At 36.7% G+C, this 24,712-nt stretch overlaps 1 protein-coding gene across 1 annotated transcript in view; it reads right to left on the bottom strand.

Annotated features, from left to right (window-relative positions):
• Positions 1-24,712, bottom strand: part of LOC124274589 — a 47,697-nt gene that overhangs the window by 11,280 nt on the left and 11,705 nt on the right. The window contains exon 2 of the mRNA XM_046709953.1: positions 522-577. The gene's annotated coding sequence lies outside the window, so the exon portion shown is untranslated. The remainder of the gene's footprint in view (positions 1-521; positions 578-24,712) is intronic.

Raw genomic sequence — 24,712 nt, 5'->3', positions numbered from 1 at the left:
GTCCAATAATTCATACCGTCCTATATTAAGGGAGTGGACATGACTGATGTAACATATGACATATAAACCTAGATCAGAAAAAGGTAAATAATATTGTCTAGTGATGTTTAATTGCAAATTTGGCGCCCTTACTGACAAAGTCGTCTTCTCTTGTTTTCTCTTGTTTGTTCACATTGAAGCAATACAATGTCGTTTTCTTACCCCCTGACAACTGACTGACTGAGTTTAGTTTTACCGCTTTTAGCAATATTCCAGCAATATCACAGTGAGGGGGACACCAGAAATGGGCTTAACACATTGTGCCCATGTGGGGAATTGAACCGGGTCTTGTGGCGAATAGCGCTTTAACCACTAGGCTTCTGACAAAAGTTTCAAGAAAGTGTATTCTGTAGATAAGCCATCCCCCTTCTACAGACGTATTTTTGGGGTCCTCAAGATTTAGCTTATCTATGGTAATATACGGTACTGTATCAACCACAGCCCCTTCACTCACTCACTCACTCACTCCAATTGATTCCTACCTTGTATGTGTGTCCATCATGCTGATACTCCGGAGGAACATAAAAAGCATCCGGCTCTGAAAAAGATAAAACTAATATGAACACATACATAAAAATATTTCCTAACTTAAATCCTCATGATCACAGCATTATCATTCTTTGATGTGGTCAAAACCGGCCCTGACAAGTCAACTTTGACCCCTGCTGTCATATTGGACAATCACAAGGTCTCCCAGCATGAGGAACTCCATACACCACTAATACAGAGGCAGAACTTCACACACTGCTAATGCACAGATGCTGTTAAACATGTCCATGGTCTTCTTTCTCAGCATCTGTCATGACCCCTGACCCCATCATCTGACCAATCACGGTCATGCTGTGGCTCTAAATGTGAAGGTATATATGTGCCTCTTCTGTATCAACTTAACCGTATCCTTGTCATCAAGCTTCATTTAACATGTACAAAGAAGTGCACTGTGCATGTATCTCTAGTGTATAGAACCTTTTCCCTAGGTCAGAAAAGAAATTAGATAAACTGTCACATATAAAAGCAGATTATCTGTGTCAAAATAATTTCAAATATAGTTGAAGTAAGAAGTTCATTATTTCTTAGGATCAGAGAAAACGTAATAATTATTATAATTGATTCGATGGTCTCTGTAAGGATTATGATTCCTAGTTATATGGCTTGATCTGTGATTGTGAGTTGAGTTGAGTTGAGTTGAGTTGAGTTGAGTTGAGTTGAGGTAAGCTGAGGTGAGCTGAGGTGAGGTGAGGTCAGGTAAGGTGATGTGAGGTAAGCTGAGGTGAGGTGTGAGGTGAGGTAAGCTGATGTGAGGTGAGATGAGGTGGGGTGAGGTGAGGTTAGGTGAGGTAAGGAGTTGAGTTGAGGTGAGGTGAGGTGAGGTGAGGTGAGTTGAGGTGAGGTGAGGTGAGGTGAGGTAAGGTGACTTATTTAGCGATGAGTGTGTATGTGTGTGTTGCTGCTTGCACTGGTTAACATTATTGCCAGTTATACAGTATTAGATAAATACTGCAGCGTAACAATGAATGAATCAGACACAGTATTCTGACTCCAAGATGGCCAGTCCTAGTTTAATAATTCCAATGCTATCCATTTAACAATATCTGTCATCATTCAATGTCTTTTAGTATGACGTGCCTGAGGAAAGAACCATGGCTTTCTGCTCTCTGGGTAGATGTTCAACCTACTAGATAATGGATTCAGCCCTGATTTGTATGCATGGCAATACATTGCTATCATACATTTTATATTTACTGGTATACAGGTTGAAATCTGAATAACAATATCTTGAAAACTTATATTTACAAAAGAAATATTTTCGTATTTGGAGACAATAATTAAACCTGGAAAAGGTTTATTGTTCTACTGAAACCACTGATTAAAAATAGATATGAAATATGAAAAAGGGCCATGATATACATATTGTTTCAAATACATAACACATTAACATGTATAAAATTACATCTGTGATGAACTGATCAGACAAAATGTTCATATATATAATGTTTATATTTAAAATTAGAATATAGCATGACAACCTTGAAAACCTTAGAGGAACTGTCCACCAATTAAAATCCATTGCTTAAAAAGCACTTGATATAAGACGTTTTATCAGTATGTTCCTAACAATATAATTTCTAAAAATATTCTTTCAAATAGTATTGTAATAAAATAATTATTTCCAATAAAACTTTGAACAAAATAATTGATATAAATGAATAAATTATGTTTATACATGTGATTTGGAAACATCAACACACAGAGGTACAGTTTACCTGTAGGAAATATGTCAGTATTGTACTTGCAGTTGTCTACTTAAACAAACTAATTATATTAACCAAATAGATGAAACTGAAATCTCCAAGCACATAGTTATTTACCTTTTTATTACTAAAGACAGGAGAAAAATAATCTTACAACAGACCAATTGTCGAAATGCAAATCTCACACTGTATGAATAGGGTACTCACATTCCACAAGAAATAAAAAGATATATCTCCAGCTTGCTGCAAAGTCATGTGTATAAATAGTTAGGTACATAAGTAGACCTTGTTCCTACAATGGGATCAGTTCCATCACCTGGCATACCTAAGTGGTTAGTTGTAATTAGCCGCGGCCAGGTGACAAATGGACAATGGTTGTGAATGGTGCCAATAACAAGGAGATAGTTCGTCAGTCCTATCTCTCCATGCTTTCTTAGTTCTACATTCCTCGGTAGACACAGATACATGTCTATTCATGGTGAGGTGCTTTGTCTCTGGTTGGACAATTGCCAAACAGTATCGGAGAGGCGTAGAAGGACCAGTGCCTGAGTAAGTTGAATATCTTACTCTCGGCTTTGTATTCCAAGCAGGGAGTAAATCATATCGAGTGTATTAAGGTCAGACTTTGTAAACCTTGTCTTTCAATAAACTAACTTGAAAAAGCCAAAAAATAAATAAAACACTCCTTCACTGTTGCTATCAATGCATGTACACAATTAACACTTGCTGGATAAAATGTTGGACAAGTACTTTTCTTTAAGCATTAGCTTATGTGGTGACGCAGCCATCAAATCGGCTGTTTCTAATGGAAGAGTTTATTCTGACTTGAATACTCTGACTGACTGATCAGAATCAAGCAATTTCAAAATCACAGAATTAACATTATTTTAGAAAAAGGATGGTTGGAGAGAGTAGAGGTTACTATTGAGGGGGAAACAACTATTGCGTTAATGATAATCCATTGCAACATACTATTGCGATAGCGATAGACTATTGCCACCAACTATTGCAATAGTGTTTTTTCACCTTGAATTGCCTCATTTGAAGTCATTTTCCCAAATGACTGTATAGTTTATATGAAATAAAAACAAGTTGAAGTAGTTTCAGTCTCTTCAATAACTGACAAGAAACTTGAAACCCAGATCAAGAAACAGCTCAATGAGGCTGCAAGTCTGCACCCAAACATCCTGTACTTTGCGCTGTGCATTTATTAACGGAATTCAATTACTAAACTATCCAAAGTCACACATACTATCGATGCATCAATAGTTTCTCGCTTCTAAAATCGATTAATTGCTATCAGAGACTCAACAATTGCAATCCATAGATAGTTCAATGCATCGTTACAGCCCTAGTTGGAGATACTGATAATGATCCACACATGGGCAATAGTACGGCAAACATTGAAGTCGCTTAACCTAATACACCTCCGAAAGTTAACTCAACTAGTTACCTTTTGATAGGAATATTTGGATATTTTTATTATTACGAAAGGTTTCTAATACTTGTAAATGGGATGAAAATCTCAATTTCCTATAAAAACTTGAGCAATATATAAAGTATTCTACATGCAGTAAGAGTTGATTCAAACCAACTGACATGTAATTTGAAAATTTGAAAATTGAAAAAATGCCCCAAACTGTTGCCAATATGTTCCCTCAGTGAAACCTTTCACAAGTAGCTGTAACATTGCTGAGGTGCTATTAAACACTCACTCACTCACTCAGAGTGACAGAAGTAACACGGCCCCAATTGACCTGTCACACATACAAATATCAGCCAGTCTGATTATGTACGGCTCTCCAATACATTAATAAGAAACAGAAACAATTCTAGGATATAAGAATTATCCACAAAGTAAATACATATATATAAGCTACACAAGATCATAATATTCTCATTGTAGACAGGATGACATTCCACTTAATGCATGTTTATCCCCATAGAAAGAAGATAATGTCACATATATAGAAAACTGGGTAGAGATTTGCCCTTGTGTACGGACAGATAGTAGGTATGTGTGTTTGTGTAGTATATATGACTAATAATGTATGACCGATCTCTGTCCACAAAGCAGTGTTGAACCAGGCAGGGTCACTTCTTACGTGCCACATATTGGCAGATCAGACATGTCAATCACAAAACTGGGTCCTATTGAAGAAACTTGAGGCTGTCAAACCCCTTTAGTACAGAACTTTCAGAGGTTTCTAAGGGTATTCCAGTCGTGTCAGTGTTGTAAGTCGGATACCCCCACCACAATTAACATTTTTATAATGGCACACATAAAGATTCCACTACGAATTGCATTTTCCTTTTCTGTAATTTGCAGTCATTAAATAATGAATCAAACTTTTTTCTCAATGCTTGTAAGAAATATGCAGGACTCTCAATGAAAACTTAGATGGTATTCAGTTTGTTTTTGTTGTTTTTGTTCAATTGATCCTATTGGGTTTTTGTTGTTTGAGGGTGGGGGAGAGGGAGAGAGGTAATTACTAGAGGTACTAAGTGCCTCAATCCTGATAGTATATCACCTGCGTTAAATCTAAAAAAAAAGTAAAAAATTTAGTAAAAACATTTCGGTTCGAGTCTGTTCAGTAATGTTTAAGACATATGCAAGCAAAAGGGATTGAAAAAAAGCTCATTCAAAAACAGAACTTCAGTTTGTAGCTAGTTTCTTTTACTGTTTACACTTAACTGCATATTTCACAGCAACATCAAAACCATTCATTCTCTGATTTGTCCATGAACCAGAATGCAAACTGGTGTGGCCCTATTAATTTTATGTAGAAATCTATCTGTTGCTTGAATCTTCAGATCAAGGTTTCACATATACATAAATTCCACATACCCCCACAAATGACCTTAATGTTCTCTTCTTCTATAGCTGTGACACTTCTTCTGAGAGTGACAGTGACCCATGACAACATCATGCTGACACATTGACCCTAGATCCCGCTTTAAACCCTTGAATCTCTCTCCTGAACAGTCCATACCTCCACTAAATCCTGACAGACTAACCCCAGTTGCTGGGATTACGGTGTCATGATCAGAAAACAAGTCATTGTTAATCCTGTGTCTGTCTCAACAGTCACAGACATTGTCCCACTGTGTGATAGCTGTTGTAATATTTCAGATAGGTTACATGGAAGTCTTTTAAAAAACATCCAGTAGCGAGTGTCCAGATTTTGTTCCAATACAATTCCACAAGTAAACAACCAAAATTGCAAATGACATAATTTTGCTAGAATGTCCCCCAAAATAGGTCTGTAGGGAGAGAAAAAGAGAAAATATGAAGGAAGAGATGTTTCTTTGACAAGTCAAAGAGTTGAATCCCTTCAGATATTGATCAACACTAGAGACTTTTTTTCCATATTTGGAATTTCTAAAAAGTAGGAATTAAGATTTTGAAACAATAAACAAATTACAACATGAATGACATGCAATAAAATTTCTCACTCGTTTTTAGGAAGAAAGTAGCATATTAAAAATTACATCCTGCTCTAAGTTTGAATAATTGTTTGGTTTTCCTAAAGAAAGACATATTTGTGCTTTTGTGTATTATTACATCAATGACTAAAATCTTGAAATGTACATTTGTATTGCTCTTGTGGCATGGCTGACAGGATCCCATTACGATCAACCAGCTTGAGTTGAACTGGTGTGATTGGTGTTCTCATCGTATTAGAATAATATCAAGCATTATGTTATATCATGAAAGGCAGCATTGTAAACCATGGAGCATTTACTGGGTCCGGTTACTACATCGTAAAAGGCTACATTGTGAAATTCAATACAGATTTCTGAAGATCAATACACAGTTATATTTCATTTTGACAGGGATAAACCTGAACCGAATCTGTGCATTGTGACAGTGTGACACCCAAAGTATTCATCATCTCTTCATGAAAGAAATATTTATTCCCATAAAGGATACAATGGCAGGAGGGTCATAACTGCATCAAGGTTATAACTGCACAAAGGTTATAATGGCACAGAGACAATAATGGGTTTAAAAATATGTCATGATGGATGTAACTGTATCAAGGATATAAAGGCATCAAGGATAAAATGCTATAAATATATAATGGCAAGTAGGATATAACTGCATCAAGGATATACTGGCTTTGAATATATAATGGCATGTAGGATATAACTGCATCAAGGATATAATGCTTTAAATATATAATGGCATGTAGGATGTAACTGCATCAAGGATATAATGCTTTAAATATATAATGGCATGTAGGATATAACTGCATCAAGGATATAATGCTTTAAACATATAATGGCATGTAGGATATAACTGCATCAAGGATATACTGGCTTTGAATATATAATGGCATGTAGAATATAACTGCATCAAGGATATATTGGCTTTGAATATATAATGGAATGTAGAATATAACTGCATCAAGGATATAGTGGCTTTAAATATATAATGGCAAGTAGGATATAACTGGATCAAGGATATAGTGGCTTTAAATATATAATGGCAAGTAGGATATAACTGCATCAAGGATATAGTGGTTTTAAATATATAATGGCATGTAGAATATAACTGCATCAAGGATATAATGTTTTAAATATATAATGGCATATAGAATATAACTGCATCAAGGATATATTGTGAATATATAAGATATAGTATAAGCACAAATGAAAGATATAAGACACATGTGAGTTTTATACCAGCAAGAATCTACAACCAAACCAAAACACTGATTGTTCCAAAACTATGTTCCATGCAGGCTGTAAATATTCTGGAACTGGAACCACACTTCTTGAATTCAATGTCTTAGTAAAATATATACTGAGAGAGCATTGTGTCAACTCCTCAATATGACATGTTAACTTGCTACATTGTACATACTTCATGTCTAAACAAACCTTGAACAAACTAATCCTGGGAGTTTACATCAAGTCAAATTGCACTCAGATAACATCATTTAAAATACAGCTTGCTCTAGAAAACAACAATAGTTTCAGACTAGAAATAAACTTTAAAACTTGTTTTAAGTCATGCTATGTTGACCGCTATTGTAACCACTAATCTGCATACCTCCGCCACAAGTCATGATCTGTAGTCGGGGTAACAGTACATTAACGAAAAGTAGCTGCTCCAATCAGTTGGAAGACTGGGCACTTACAATGTTGAAATGTGTCACCAGAAATTGCTCTTTTTAACTGTGGGTGTTTACTCAATTAAGTTCAACAAGTTATGGAAAGGTGCATTAATGTCGTATATTAAAGGTATGGTATGCTTCATTAAAAAATACAACTATGTACTTTGTGGAGAAGGAAAATATAGTTCACGTTCCAGTCAGGAAACATCCAAATGATGGGTGAGTGAATATTTCTAGACTGGATAATAAATGTTTTATATCTTGCATTGGGCCTTATTAGGTGACATGTGATTTAAAATATTTCAAAGCGGAATGTGGGCTTCATTTATTATTCAGATATTCAACATTCATATATCTGCAAACACAACCAAACTATAATAAATAGTTTTAAAAATACAGAAATAAACGTAAAAAGAATGCATTGCAATCACAGGTGTGTAAATACAATAAATATATTGATTATTTATAAATATGATTAAGTCCTATGATTAAGTCCTATATGCCATCATTATCAAGGCTCCAAGAATATACACTTCCTTCATATCATGGAAGAACAATATGGAAAAACGTAACTTTCTGGAACAAAAAAAGAAACACTTCTGTTCAATGTAGAACATACATCAAAACTTCAACATAATGCCCACAAATTTGGTACATAACAAAATGAGATATTGGATATACAGATAAATTATACTTATCACAGAAAAATAAATTATGAAAGGTCTACTTACAGAAATATTTTTCAACCACACAAACTCCGGCCCAAAGTGAGTGGTCGGTACAAGAGGACTTGTCAGGCACACTCCTTTCTCCGTAGTCTTAATTGGGAGCTCGCCCACTTTAGAAAAAACTCTCAATGATGAGAATGTGAATAGATCCAAACAAGAGGTGACTTTCCCTACTGCCTAAACCATCTTGGTTTGTTCCCGGATGGATTATATTGCACTTGACCTTTGAGAATTCCTCTAATTTTGTCATGGTCGTATTGTTAGAGACAGTGTTTGAAGCACAAGTCGTGAACACACTCCAGTCTAAACAGACAACCCTAAACAAATTCACACCATCAAACTTAACACTGGTAGAAGCTTTCACAAACTTTGCTCCCTCACTGAATGTAAATACTCAAGGGCGATCATTTCACACATTTACAAACATTGTCGTCTTTTGATCATACTGCCCACACTTTGCACCCGACTGACCAAAACCCTAACCAGCGTCCGGTAAGTTCCGACCATATCAGAACTACGCTGTACAATAGGCAACTTAAAGTTCGCACAGTGATATTTAGACACTACAATAATGATGACCTTTACAACTTGGGGTCACATGTTCCACAAGGTCAATTAGTTTTTGGTGATGACTAAGAAATAAATATGTCCCATCACCTTAAAGTTGTGTCCATTTTTGTTGATGACTAAGAAATAAATATGTCCCATCACCTTAAATTGTGTCCATTTACATGTCCTCTTTTCCTATGAATATGTACATACCATGTAAAACTGTTCAAGTCAATACAGTTTAAATCAAGTTATAGTATTTTATATATATATTTATTGTGAGAGAGTTGGTATGAATACCTATAAGTAGTCATGAAATAGTGATCAGCATGTTCCTATTGTTGTTGGCTAATATAATTAAAAAAACTTCTTATTCCTATGTTTTCATCACGTCGATGAAGGATTGGTCTTCAGCAATCCAGCTACCTGGTGGATGAAAGAGTAAGAATATACTCAAAAACATTGTGTTCCACATATTTCAAAAGTTGACATGCATAATTTTTCCCCTTTGCGTATCACTTCTAAATGCCTTTAAAGAATTAAGAAACCTGTTTCTAATGAGATCAGAAGATGTTATCATCATTGTCAGATCCAAGGAAAACACACTCCTCCCTGCAAGATTTTTGTCTTCTTTTCATCTCAGACAACATTACGAATAACTGATGCCGAAGAATAGCTTTTCACATTATCTACCAAGTTACACGTCTTGTCGAAACTCAATTATTATTTTAACTGACTGCAATTATACAGCTGGACTATTAAAAACAAACAAACATCCATGCTCTTCACCATGAGGAGCATACATATTAAATGAGTTTATCCGACGGAACAAACCATGTCTCCATTCACAGCACAACAACAGATCTACAGTCACAATCTAAGTTCAATAAAAAATTCAATTAACAAAACAACTGGTTTAAAAATTCCAAGTAGGTCGAGATTCCAAGTCATCTGACTCTCCAACGAGAATCAATTTTCTTCCCGTGCTGTTGTTTTGTTTGATATTATATTCCACTCGTCACCTGATTCCGGCAAGATCACTGTCAGTACAGCAGCTATTTACACTGATGTTCAGAATTGCACCAATGTTTGACCAAGGTTTGACAAACAGTTTGAACAATCCTGGTCTCATTCCCAACAAACATGACACCTTGGCTGTCTTTACACACCGATTATGACAGTTTGATTCCAGTTCTCCCTCACCTTTGACAATTTGTTGTGACTTCAAGAAAATGTGTTCTGTATTAAAAACTAATATATGAATTGGTTCATGAATGGTGCTTCTGTTCTTCTGATTAAAGACAGTGGGTTTTAGATTAAATTGTACTCTTGGTACCATAAATATTTGCCTCGCGCAGACACATGCAAGCTTTCACAGGAACAAGCTCCTTTATTCGGAGATTATATGATTGATAACAAACATGTGAATAGTTATTGGGAACAAACAGAAAATGGATGAGATGAACTATGACAAAATATCACAGTTATCATACAAGACATGATCGAGTCTTACTGCGTTAAAGGCCACTACACGGATGGCTTTCTGTGAGTGAGTGAGTGAGTGGTTGATGAGTGGGTAAGTGACAGAGTGAGTGAGTGAGTGGGTGGGTGGATGGATGAGTGAGTGAGTGGAGTGAGTGGGTGAGTGAGTGATTGTGAGTGGTGGAGTGGAGGTGGGTAGTGAGTGAGGAGATTGAGTGAGTGAGGAGTGGGTGGGCGGATGAGTGAGTGTATGGGTGGGAGCATGGTGAGTGAGTGAGTGAGTGGTGGATGAGTGAGGGTAAGTGACAGATTGAGTGAGGGAGTGAGTGAGTGAGTGAGTTACATCCTAGCTGGCAGAAGTGAGATGGAAGCCTGACAGGTCTTAGACATTTACAACACAACTCCAGCTATGTGATAACAACCTGTATAAAATAGAGTCAGTCAATCCAGTGATTGACATCATGACTATAATCTATGTAACTGGGATATGATGACATGCATCAACCAAGTCAGCGAGTCTGATTCCACCAGTCGCCTGTTATGACACTAAGCATGGGCTGCTGAAGACCAATTCTAACCAGGATCTTCACAGATACACTAGACATGAAAGGGAATCATTTTGATCAGCAAAGAAAACAAAAGTACAACATACTTAGTAAATTAAAATCAATTATTAAACGAGTACTCATGCAATCATGTTTTTTCATACTAGCAAAAAGCAGTACTCACAATTGATGTTAGCTAGAATATTGCTGAGAGTGGCGTGAAACAACCAACCAAACAACCAACCACAATTGATGTCCATACATTTCACGTATCACCCATTTTCTTCTTGGATCCTTTTGTATCGGAACATGACTTACCGATAAGTTAGTCAATTGTTGCACAGAGCATCATGCTGATCCAAACTTTAAGTGACTTCCTACAATCCCCAGATGTCCCCAGGAAATACTACAGACTGGCACCTCTACCACTGAGATCACCTGAACAGTGCTCCAAACAGCTCCATTGTTGGAAACCAAACACAAAGTCAAGGTTGAAAAATAGTATATTACAATCCATTTACAACTAATTATCTATAAATATTCTACTGACAAGACGAGCACCTCATGAATAACTTATCCCGAGGAACCAACACTTACGGTAATGTATAATTCATTGCCTGGGTTTCCCTCCGTTCATGGCACCGGTTCCAGCATGTATACCCGTTGTTCTACATCACCATCAGCGGTTCTAGGCCACTGACTATGCAAATATATCTACTGAACAGATCAATTGTTGAACGGGGCTGCTCTTCAGGGTATGTAAGATGCCATACCTACCCACACATTGTTCACATAGCTATGGGAGGTGCACAAAATTGATCTGTCAATATTTTTATGGATATTTAAGTCATATCGATGTGGTCAATTTCCTTACTCCATTGCTCTTGAGTGACAATAACCATCTGTAGTGGGCTTTTCTAATGATTTTGGACTGACTGACTGACTGAGTTTGTTTTTACGCCGCTTTTAGCAATAATGATTTTGGAACAGATTTTTACAGAGAGAAATCTCCTAGTGCGAGTTCCCCTTTAAGGAGTGGTTGGTTTCTTGTTTAACGCTGCCCTCAGCAATATTCCAGCTATATGGTGGAAGTTTATAAATAATCGAGTCTGGACCAGGCAATCCAGTGATCACAGTATGACTGATGAGTTTGGAAGTTTATTCCAGCAACATAATCGAAAACCGGGTCTGGACCACGCAATCCAGTGATCACAGTATGAACATCGATCAACACAATTGGGATGCGATGACATGTGTCAACCAAGTTAGCGAGCCTGACCACCTGATCCTGTTAGTTGCCAAGCATGGATACTGAAAGATCAATTCTATCCCGGATCTTCACAGGTCCTCTAAAGAGTGGGGAGTAATATTTCACACTGCTCTTAGCAATATTCCAGCCTTATCACACCAGACACAGACTCAATACATCATACCCATGTGGGGAATAGAACCCAGGTCCTTGTAATGTTGGGTTACTGCTTTAACCATGAGGCTACCCCATGGCCCCTCCACTCTTCGGGACAAGGATGGGAATCAATGCTGGGTGACACAGAGTTTTTCATTTCATGTTTTTACAAAGTCTTGAAAACAACATTCTTTAAGGTAGGGTCATGTTTATCTCACCTTCTAGAAGGTGGGATAAACATGACCCTACCTTAAAGACTTTGTAAAAACATGAAATGAAAAACTCATCAGAGGTAGATACAGGGACCAAACTGTAGTGCATGCAGCCATAATTGATAAAAAATATTAGATAAGACAAAAAACAGAACCTTCTACCTCTAAATATTGTTGTGGCATATCAGATACTTTCACAGTGTACTAAAGTTTCAGGTTCATTCCTTCAACTGGTTTCCAGAAAAAGTACAAATACAACACAGACAACACACAGACAACACTCAAAGCCTGATCAGCTCCCACGGGCCTTCTCTACAAAGCAGATTTTATAACAAGTTATTTATTTGTTTGAGGCTGTCATCCAGTCTAAACAGTGTATAGAGAAAAGAATCTGGCTAAACTCTGGCTATGTCGGACATATTGATCAGCATTTTATTGGAAAAACCTTCAGGATAATGACAAGAATTGAGGTAATTTGATCACAAGATTGATCCCATGATCAAAAGCCCAGAACTGCCTGGAGTGATGGGTGGACAATAAGGACGGTTTCACGAGGATATAGAAATAGTTGTGCTCTGTTAGACTGTGTACATTTGTGTGGCCATATCAATCAGAAAGATAAAGTGCAATATACTCCACAGTCATATAGTATAGACCTACAAGGCCATTTACTGGTGGGAGGCACAGATAGGCTCAGTCTCACACTGTTGAACCTGTATATAGGGTCCTTTTCTAACATAAACTTCTCATTTAAACTTCTCATACAAAATACCATTTTACACATCTTCACACTTTTCCTTGTTTAAGTTTATTAACTTATGTTCTGTTCTGTTTTAGTTCAAACTTTTTGCATACTCATATTGAATCATCAGTATACTCATACATGAACATTTGTTTACTAATGTAGGAACATAATAAGAATATTATCCCATGGCAATATGAATGGTGACTAAAACTAGTGATGCATAATATATGAGTAAAATATACTAGATAATCACAGCTATCAACATAAAACTGGCTAAACCATTCCAATTAAAGAAGACAATACAATGTAAAAGGGCTATGGGCCATAACAATGAAGGTACATCCACCATACTAGGGACCATGGGGACTTACAGTACATTTGGTGGGCTGATGAGATGATGATGACTGAGTTTTGGGAGTACGTACTAAAGTAGGAACATAGTGAATATTATCCCATGGCTATGATGTGATGATGATGCTGCTGCTGATGGTGATGAGTGAGTGAGTGAGTGAGTGAGTGAAGTTTTACGCCGCTTTAGCAATATTCCAGCAATATCGGGGCGGCGGACACCAGAAATGGGTTTCACACATTGTACCCATGTGGGTAATCAAACCCGTGCCCTCGGCATGACGAGCGAACGCTTTAACCACTAGGCTACCCCACTGCCCTGATGATGATGATGATGATGATGATGATGATGATGATGATGATGATAAAATGTCAGATGAACAACATCAATGATTTAATGAAGGGATCATTGGTTGATGTTAGGAATCGACCATTTCATAGATATATCAATAAAAATTGCTTGAAAATGTAAAATTTGAAAACATTCTCTGTCACAATAAATACATTGCTGCAAAAACATTTAAGTTCATGGTTTTAATCTAAACAATATATGGTTTTGTTGCTCAAGCTAAAAAAAAATATCACCCCAATGTGATTTATAGCTTTCAGATCAACAATGTCTTAATTTGGTCATTAAATAATGCATTAAACATTCCGAATCTTCAATATACTTACTTTGATCACATTTCAACACAATACTGGATGGTTGTTACACATTAATTAAATGTACCCTATGAATATCCAAAAAGCCAGGTATCCTTTATGTTCCATGGTTTCTTCTCCAAAATACATGTTTTACCATCCATTCACATGATTACCACAAACTGAGTTGTGATGATGCTGTGTGACGTGCATGTCATCCCTGACATCATTCACACGACAACCGCTCATGTGCATCCATGTGGCACGTCCCCGGAGATGCAACACGATTAGCGTCAGTCCACTGGAGACATTGTGAACAATACCGTCTATTGAAATATACATCCCAGTGATGTACTTCATACCCAAGTGAACGACAGACTCACACTACACACTTACTACAAGTCCATCACATTATGGATCGCTCAGTAAATCGGTATGTTCCGGTACAGGTATATTCACTGATCACAGCCTTTGTTTTGTTTCCATTCTGTCTGGCATCAGCTGAACTAGTTGACACACTCTCAGTAACATCAGCAAAGTATAGGACTCAAAATATTTTATAACCAATCACTTTCACACTGTGAATAATAAATATCTAAATGAAATAAGCACAATCTTCCAAAATGCATATCCTATGAAACAGAAATACTTTATGTAAATAGTTGTGGAAGAGTTTCTGAATCCATGGAGATCCATCCTCAGTGGTGCAGGGTATTGGTAATTTTTTTCACGGCATTTATCGTAATAGACTGAACACATAACACACTAGATAACTGATGATTGTGTTGCAGTTTATGTTGAAATGGTTGAAATGGTTGAAATTCCTTTTCCAGTTTCCACATGATAACCATGTGATGTCTGCAGTCTTACTTCCTCACAGATATTTTACTGGAATTCAAATTCAAAATGGAATTTGATAAATGTCCCTTAAAACCTGATTTTTGAATTTCACAACAAATACGTTCAGTTTCTGTATTGTTAATTTGTTTTTCTTCCCACATTGCACTATTGTTTTATGACATCAACAACATCATTTTACCTCATTAATTCTCATGAACTCCCACAATGCACTTCTGAAATATGTTTATATATACATACATACGATCAATTCCTCAAAACATACCAGAATGCACTTCAGTTATTTACATTCCATCAGTTCTACAAGAACCCACCCAGAATGCATTTCTTAAATATGCTTACATAATATGTACCATCAATTATCATCTCTCTTCCACTATGCCTTACTGTATGTTACAAATCTCAAACCCATAATTTATATATTTGCTGTAGCCAGGGATTGTTGTCAACTTGCGTCCCTGTGCACTGCTGTGGCCATGTAGTACACGCGGGGTATACGACACAATAATTACCCAGTTGGCAATTAGACAACATAAACATGTACACAAGTCTTTCTATAATGCCTTCAGTGAGCAGCCAGGCATGAAAGGATCGATACATGGGATTACATAGTCCCATTCAATTAGCTACACTGTGACATATATAGACACACTGTGTATCACTTAGTGCATTTATACATGGGATATGTGTTGTATGGTTTATACCTAGGTATTATATAAATACATAGTCTGTGAGGACAGTCAGGGTGGCTCACAGGACATGTAATGTCCGGGTTTGATTCTAACATGGTGCCATGATATGGCTACAAAATTCTCTTAACATTTACACACCCATTCTGCATCATGATCCTCAGTGTGAAATTCTCATCTAAACCTCCACTGTAACAAGTCATAAAGATCTCTGGATACATTCACAATTATACAACTAACTCCCTCACTCACTCTGCATCATGACATTGTGTTAAGCTCTCATCTAGAACTCTGCTGTAATGATTCATGAGTGAGTGAGTGAGTGAGTGAGTTTGGTTTTACGCCGCTTTTAGCAATATTCCAGCAATATCACGGCGGGGGACACCAGAAATGAGCTTCACACATTGTACCCATGTGGGGAATCGAACCCAGGTCTTCGGCGTGACGAGCCAACGCTTTAACCACTAGGCTACCCCACCGCCACAATGATTCATGAAGATCTCTGGCTACCAACTCAAATAATTCCCTCACTCACTCTGATGCTCTGTGGAGTGCTCCCCCTGAGCCCACACACCATCATACCTTCCCTCCCCTTCCTGGGCATCACCTGCTGTCACCTGGTACCAACACACCTACAGTACTACGGGAGGAACTGATCAATGATGAGAACACACAGTCAGGACAAATCACTTAACCGGTGCTGTCACAAGTGTTAGTCCATTACTACAAACCAGGAACAAAGTCTCTGCCACATTGACGGGGTTGTTATTAATCAATGTACTGTGGCAGGTAATGCCCATTACATGCATGGAGAGTGTTCTACAGGAAGTAGCCAGGTTGACACCAGATAGACATAGTGCTGAATAAACACAATTAACTCCTTTTTTTTAAAAAGAAAAGAAAAATATTTACATTTTGTTTATTGTAAATGTGATTGTCTTGTTGAGATAAGGCCATATGTTTTCATATACATTTATCAATATGTAAACATGTTATACTGAAGTGAGCAAGTGCTTGAATGTAGCTTAACGCTGTGTCAGCAAGTTTTTATGGCGGTATGTCTATGAACAGATGTAAACATAAACACACACACATTGATGACCTCAAGCATTGGATGTATTAACAACATTGCCAAAACAATTACATTACCCAAAAGTAACTATGTATTGAATACAGAAAAGCTTCTTACCTTATGTTTACTGAATCCTTGTTCTCACAAAGGTTTGACTTGCTATGACTAGCGATTGTTCACATATGTTTAAAAACAAGGTTTCCACTCAATTGTCTCTATCAGTATTTACATATGCATATACACATTGTATTTACATATGCATATACACATTGTATTTACATATGCATATACACATCATAAGTAACTTAATGAGGGTGGTCAGTTAGCCTAATGGTTAAAGCATCCGCTTGTCATGCTGAATACCTGGGTTTGATTCCCCACATGGGTACAATGTGTGAAGCCCATTTCTGGTGTCCCCTGCCATGATATTGCTGGAATATTGCTAAAAGCAGCATAAAACCATACTCACTCACTAACTTAAAGAACTTTAAAGGACACTCATGTGTTTCAGAAAAGATACAATTACTGTTTTATAGAAAACGATTTACATCTGAAGAATTCCCTGATAAACAACTGAAACAAAAGTTATTTATTTATCAGCTATGAAACCAGTGATCAATCATGTACAGACTTACTTTCTGAGGGTGTCTTGCTAGATTCCCAGTGTCTGAACTTTGAACTCTTTGATGCCATATTCTGACTGGACAATAAGTCACAGCAAGGACAACACAGGACAATTAGAACACTACTTCAAAAGTGACCTGTATCCATGGAGACAAGAAATCCTGGTAAGAGCTTCCTTTAACACAAGTCCAGCCATGTCACTGAGACCTACACTAGGTCAGAGGGTAGTGAAGTATGTCCGTTTACCGTTATGGAAACGGGAATCATCTATCCCAACCTGTTGGATATCATATTAAAGTTTATGCCCCCTGTGGGGCATTTGTGTAGTAAGTAATTTCATCTTGACAACACCCCAAATCACCATTGTTCGTGTACCTCTTTCACTGATAAAGTCCCAGGTAAACGTTCCTTATCGGTTCACCTGAGCCATCGAATCTCAAGACGAGCCATTAATCACTTAAGTGTCCACAAACCCATACAAGGTAAACTCCAGGAATCTCTAGGAATCCTAGCATTTCATTCATCATGTTCCTAAATCTTCAAGTCTTGTCTTAAACCAATGCACTGGAACAGGCACACATACAAAATAGGCCTTCTTTATTTACAGGTGGGGCTTTGTCACACCTGGTTACAGAAGTAGCGTGTAAAAGATTCTAAGCTGCACCACACCAATCAGTGACAGTAGCAGTGGTTGTGTGAACATGATTGTTTGTTTACTTAAAGTGACAACAGCTTCAAGTCTACGTGAGATTTGGTACATTTTCGACAGACCGAGACACAATGTCTCACGTCTCCCCAAGCACCTTCTGTTTACATCTACTGTAACACTGTCCTGGTAAAAGGCAGGTGAGGACAGGTGAGACAATCTACCTGTGCACAGGTTGGACAGAGGATAGTAACATGTGTTATGCATCTTGCACCTTAGTGACACATGATGCAGTAAGAGGGACTGAGGGGGGTTGAGACAGCAGCATATGCAGCGACTCTGACAGTAATGTGTTGACAGCTGGGTTCCACATACCTCGACATAAATAAACACACATACTCAGACAAACACACACACTTTATCATGTCTGTGTTTGTGGTCTCGTTTTCTTATGCAACAAATGTCATCACATATAACAACAAATGTTTATGCAACAAATGTCATCACATATAAACAACATACATAAAATAGACGATATTTGTAATGTCTATAGTTTGAGAATGTGTAATCTCAATTCTTATTCAACATTAATTATCTTAATTTTATCCTGTATGTCAAATCACAGATATATTATCTGGTTATAACAAATGGTCCAAGATACATTGAAAATGATTTGCAATGTTTCAATGTTTGCTCAAGGTGTCATTGTGAAAACACCTGTTTATGGATAACAACTTCTTTTTATTAAAGGGCCTAGATTTGATACAGATTCTTGTACCGTTGTCAAGCTGGAACTGCTAACAAAGAAAAATGTTGCCGCTAAGATAGCCATAAGTTAATGCTGTTGTATAAAGGCACTTACGATTATCTTAGTACTAAGTTAAGAGTACTAAGAGAGCTTTGAAAATCTAGGCCCAGGATCTTATCAGTAGGGCTGGCTAAAAGATAAATAATCAGAAATATCATCGACAGGAAAATAGTCTCATCGATAATATCATTTATAAACTTTTGTGACAGAATCAAGTTTTAATGAACTCACACAATACACAAAGTTAAAATTTGACTCATGGGCATCTTCAAAATTATGTTAAGGATGCTTTTTATTTCTAACCCATGCATAAACATGTCACCACACACCAGTAGTGTGAAATATATTCATTTCTTTCAGATTCTTATCTTGTCAATATTTATCGATAATTAGTTGACGATTATTGATATCAATGATATATATTAATAGCCAGCCCTTCTCATCAGATCCTTCTCAGTTGACCAAACACCAGCATGCCCTGTGTTGAATGTTATTGTATGCAGGACTCCTGTGATAAACGATAAGTGACCTACAGTACACAGCAACAGGTTTATATCGAGAAAAAAAGGAAACGTTTGGCTTTTGGAACAAGTTGTATCGTGTAAACAATATCCATTCAAAAATATTGAGGAAAGAGAAGTAGAATCACATCCTATACCATGCTTCTGACACGTCCTGAATAAAGTCAGAGTGCTCTGACATTACATTTGACATACAGTTTGTAACAACCAACATACAGATGCTGGTACTTGGATGTTCTCAGATGAACAAGTGTAGCAATCATCACTGTTATCCACAGTACAATAAAGGGTTATATCACTGCATGTGTATACGGATAGATCACGGATAACATATAGCTCACACCTGTATCACTGCATGTGTATACAGATATATTGACAGCAATATAGCTAACACATGAAGGTATAGGCCTGTATCACTGCATGTGTATACAGATATATAAACCTGACCTGACAGCCATATAGCAGATATATCACATGCATGTGTATATGGATACATAACACCTGACGGTATAGATCTGTATCACTGCATGTGTATACGGATATATAACACCTGACTGCAATATAGCTCACATGAAGGTATAGATCTGTATCACTGCATGTGTATACGGATAAATAACACCTGACTGCAATATAGCTCACATGAAGGTATAGATCTGTATCACTGCATGTGTATACGGATAAATAACACCTGACTGCAATATAGCTCACATGAAGGTATAGACCTGTATCACTGCATGTGTATACAGATATATAACACCTGACTGCAATATAGCTCACCACAAATTAACTTCAATATGTGTGACAAGACCACACATGAGGAAGACTTTTAGTAATCATTAATCTTTGATTCCAGAGTCATTTATCATGGAATGAGATTTAGTCAATAATTTCCTGCTGATATCAAAGTCACATGGATGTGAAAAAACTGATTTGTAAGTTTACCCATTTACTCTTGAAAACTTCCCTTCATATATATTTACATTTATCCATGTATTTGGAACATGATATGGCCACTTTTCTCGAATCAGTGTAGACTTGCTCAGACTTGAAATTCCAGTAATGACACTACTGACGAGACAATGGTCATCTTTGAAAAATATTTTAAAATGATCCGCTATAAGTAATTTTGCATTATTTTTTCAGTCAACATCAATAATACCATCACATTTAATTGACTAACACATTTACATATTTAAAAAAAAAGGGAGACTGGACCAAGTCTAGTTTAATAAAAACATAACTTGCACAAAGAAAGTCAACATGACCTCAGTAAACCCTGCTTGTCCTCGTTTATAGTAGGAAGCCAAATATGGGAGAAAGTTCAATATCAACCGAGGTGAAACATATTGAAGTGTATGACCATTGGAACAGGAAGGTGGTGTGTCATGACAGGCTGGCTGTATATATACAGGAGAGGGCAGTTTATGGCTGTGGTGACTATTTCAAAACACATTACTGTCAGAGTGAGGGTCAAGTCCTGCTGATAACACTGGCAATTGTAGTGGAAGTCTATACATGTATGACTTACCTAGACCAGGCTTCCTCAGTTGCCATAACAGAATATCTATTCAAATTATCTCAAGAAAATGAACACCTTTCTCAGTAGCCAATATTACTTAAGTCATTCCTAAATGGCTTTAGTTAAGTTAATATTTTTTATGCCATAAATAATTATTTTCATTCATGTTATACTGCTTTGAGGTCTTTAACTTTTATAAAAGTAATATCATATTCTAAAGAGGTAGAAGAACACCAAATTGTCACATTGCTGTAGCTAATCTGACTCAGATTAACTGTAGCAATGTGAGGTGAAATGAAATTGGGTTTAACGTCGTGCTTGAGAATATTTCGCTCATATGGCGACGTCTGTAGCAATATGAAAGAATGAGGGTTTCTTATATTACCTTTAGGAAGTAGATATGAAAATTACATAAATGTTTTCAATCACAGAATTAACTTTTTAAATATGCTTTTCGGAATAGGTTGATATAACACATTGTCACACTGTTAAGAATGTCATATTGTTTTAGTATCTTTATCTGAACACAAAACAGATGTTACTATTCCTGATCGTGACATACAGAACAGTGACTTCTCACTCCCAGCCATTAATTATATATCAGTGAAGCCTTCTTACGATTTACTGAAGAAACTCATAGTTGATAGTAAGTTGAACATACCTGAACAGGGACCATTAAACACAGGTAACATTGTAGCAATCCCAGCTGTACACCTGGCCGCCAGGTGTGCACAGGTATGTGGAGTTAATCAATGTATCTGATACCAAGTTACATTTTAAACCCTTCATGTGATGTCTAAAAAACACTAAACAACAGGTGTTAATTGGAATATTTCTACAATACAGCTTGTAAATCCATTAAACATTTATTGCTCAATGTATATGCCTGCAATATATTTGAATCAATCCAAACTGAACAAACCTTAATGTTCAAATCAATGTAATGTTTCTAAAATATCATTAAAGCTTGTCTGTACACTAAAATGAATGATAATAATTTGTTTTGCAAATCTGTTAACCTCTTTAATATATCAAACACAATGTAATTTAGGCCTAACTGGTTATAAACTGTGAAGGTCCGGGTTAGAATATTGATCTCCAGTAACCCATGCTTGTCGTATGAGGCGACTAACGGATCGCGTGGTCAGACTTGCTGACTTGGTTGAAATGTCATCGTTTCCCAATTGCGTAGATCGATGCTCATGCTGTTGATGACTGGATTGTCTGGTCCAGACTCAATTATTTACAGACTGCTGCCATATGGCTGGAATATTGCTGAGTGCAGCGTAAAGCTAAACTCACTCACCCTACTCATTGGTTATAGAGATAATATGTCAGTCTTATGAAGTCTCACAGCAACCTCTCTTTCTCTACTCACGTAAACCCTCAGGCTGTATCACACACAGAAGGGTAGGTAACTCAGTACTGAACATTGTTATTTCAGCAAAGTTAACGTTTGTTGAACAGGCAAAGTTGTTGTGTACACATACTACCATATTTAATCTATTGTCAAAAGGTGTGAAGCCCATTTCTGGTGTCCCCCGCCATGGTATTGCTGGAATATTGCTAAAAGCAGCGTAAATCCACACTCAATCACTCACTCACTAGTGTCAAAAGCAAAAAAATACCAAATATATAGTTGTTTGTATGAAAATAAATAATTAATGATCACTTGTCAGACGTGTTTTTGAGTCGTAAATCAAGAGTGAGTTAGGGAGTAACAGCTGATGCTTTTTGAAATCCAGACCAATAAATTATTTAGAACTCATATTTCTTTGAAAGTATTAATAAAGTTGTAGTAAATGAAATGTATTTAGTAGAAGCAAATAATCCCATTTTTTTTTTTTTCAGTACAAGTTTTTACAGTAGTTTTTATGTACAAGGTTTTATTATCAGAGTAATTACGGTAATATCAGTAACAAATTACACAGGGCTAATCCTCGGAGTTGAATGAGCCCACCATTAGGCTAACACCAGTGTGTTGTATTTCCCCATGACCCGGGTTCGATGAACTGGAAAGACACACTAGACTATTGTGTGAGTTATGGACCAATATGCTGATCAATGTCGGTGCCAAACACAAGCTGTGTGGAGTATACAGCCCTCTTGTTGTTTACTTATATTCATAATTCATACAGTTCAGTCACTGAGGGTGTCAAATTCATACCCAGGTTAGGTCTATGAATTTTAATTTGATACAGTTACAATTGTCGGTCAGTCTGGCTGGCATTGATTGAATATATCAGTATTCTTATACTGATTGAAAAATATTCTGAAATATTGACACACTGAACATAGACAGGTTTTCAAAAACATTGTACATATTAGTTTACAAATTCATATTATTGAGCCATGTTAGCAAGTTATATCATAATTAATTCATGTATATCTTTGCAGAAAAGTTCTCTGCATCTCAAAATAATAAATGAAGACAAATATTTATATAACTATATGTTTTTCTTCTTTTTTGTTTTGTTTAAAAAAAATTTAGTTTAAGAAGTCAGACAAAATATACCGAAAATGGTTTCTGTTAAAACAAAGGCATGATACTATGCATATATATATAATCAAGGATGACGAGGAAATTGCCTTATTTATACATATGACAACTAGTTTTGTGCTTCATGAAATATTGGAAATATCCTTGTTTAATGAACCGCCTCCGTGGTGTAGTGGTTAGAGCGTCCACCTGGAGAGCGGAAGGTCGCGGGTTCGATCCCCGACCGCGTCATACCAAAAGACGTTAAAATATGGTATTTGTTGGTCCCTGCCTGGCGCTCGGCATTAATCAGTACAACAAGGACTGGTCAGCTTGGAGTCAGTATAATGTGTCTGAGTGGGGTATTCATGCTTCACTGCGGCATGGTATCTCAGTGGGCTGGCACTATAAAACCAGCGGGCAGTTTATGGTGACTATTTCAAAACACATTACTGTCAGAGTGAGGGTCAAGTCCTGCTGATAACACTGGCAATTGTAGTGGAAGTCAATACATGTATGACTTTACCCAGACCAGGCTTCCGCAGTTGCCATAACAGAATATCTATTCAAATTATCTCAAGAAAAAGAACACCTTTCTCAGTAGCCAATATTACTTAAGTCATTCCTAAATGGCTTTAGTTAAGTTAATATTTTTTATGCCATAAATAATTATTTTCATTCATGTTATACTGCTTTGAGGTCTTTAACTTTTATAAAAGTAATATCATATTCTAAAGAGGTAGAAGAACACCAAATTGTCACATTGCTGTAGCTAATCTGACTCAGATTAACTGTAGCAATGTGAGGTGAAATGAAATTGGGTTTAACGTCGTGCTTGAGAATATTTCGCTCATATGGCGACGTCTGTAGCAATATGAAAGAATGAGGGTTTCTTATATTACCTTTAGGAAGTAGATATGAAAATTACATAAATGTTTTCAATCACAGAATTAACTTTGTGATATGTTTTCAATCACAGAATTAACTTTTTAAATATGCTTTTCGGAATAGGTTGATATAACACATTGTCACACTGTTAAGAATGTCATATTGTTTTAGTATCTTTATCTGAACACAAAACAGATGTTACTATTCCTGATCGTGACATACAGAACAGTGACTTCTCACTCCCAGCCATTAATTATATATCAGTGAAGCCTTCTTACGATTTACTGAAGAAACTCATAGTTGATAGTAAGTTGAACATACCTGAACAGGGACCATTAAACACAGGTAACATTGTAGCAATCCCAGCTGTACACCTGGCCGCCAGGTGTGCACAGGTATGTGGAGTTAATCAATGTATCTGATACCAAGTTACATTTTAAACCCTTCATGTGATGTCTAAAAAACACTAAACAACAGGTGTTAATTGGAATATTTCCACAATACAGTTTGTAAATCCATTAAACATTTATTGCTCAAT

This window comes from Haliotis rubra, unplaced genomic scaffold (genome assembly GCF_003918875.1).
Source record: "Haliotis rubra isolate DU_JTF1 unplaced genomic scaffold, ASM391887v1 Scf192, whole genome shotgun sequence".
NCBI classification, from domain to species: Eukaryota; Metazoa; Mollusca; class Gastropoda; order Lepetellida; family Haliotidae; genus Haliotis; species Haliotis rubra.
This window is presented reverse-complemented; position numbering and strand designations above follow the sequence as displayed.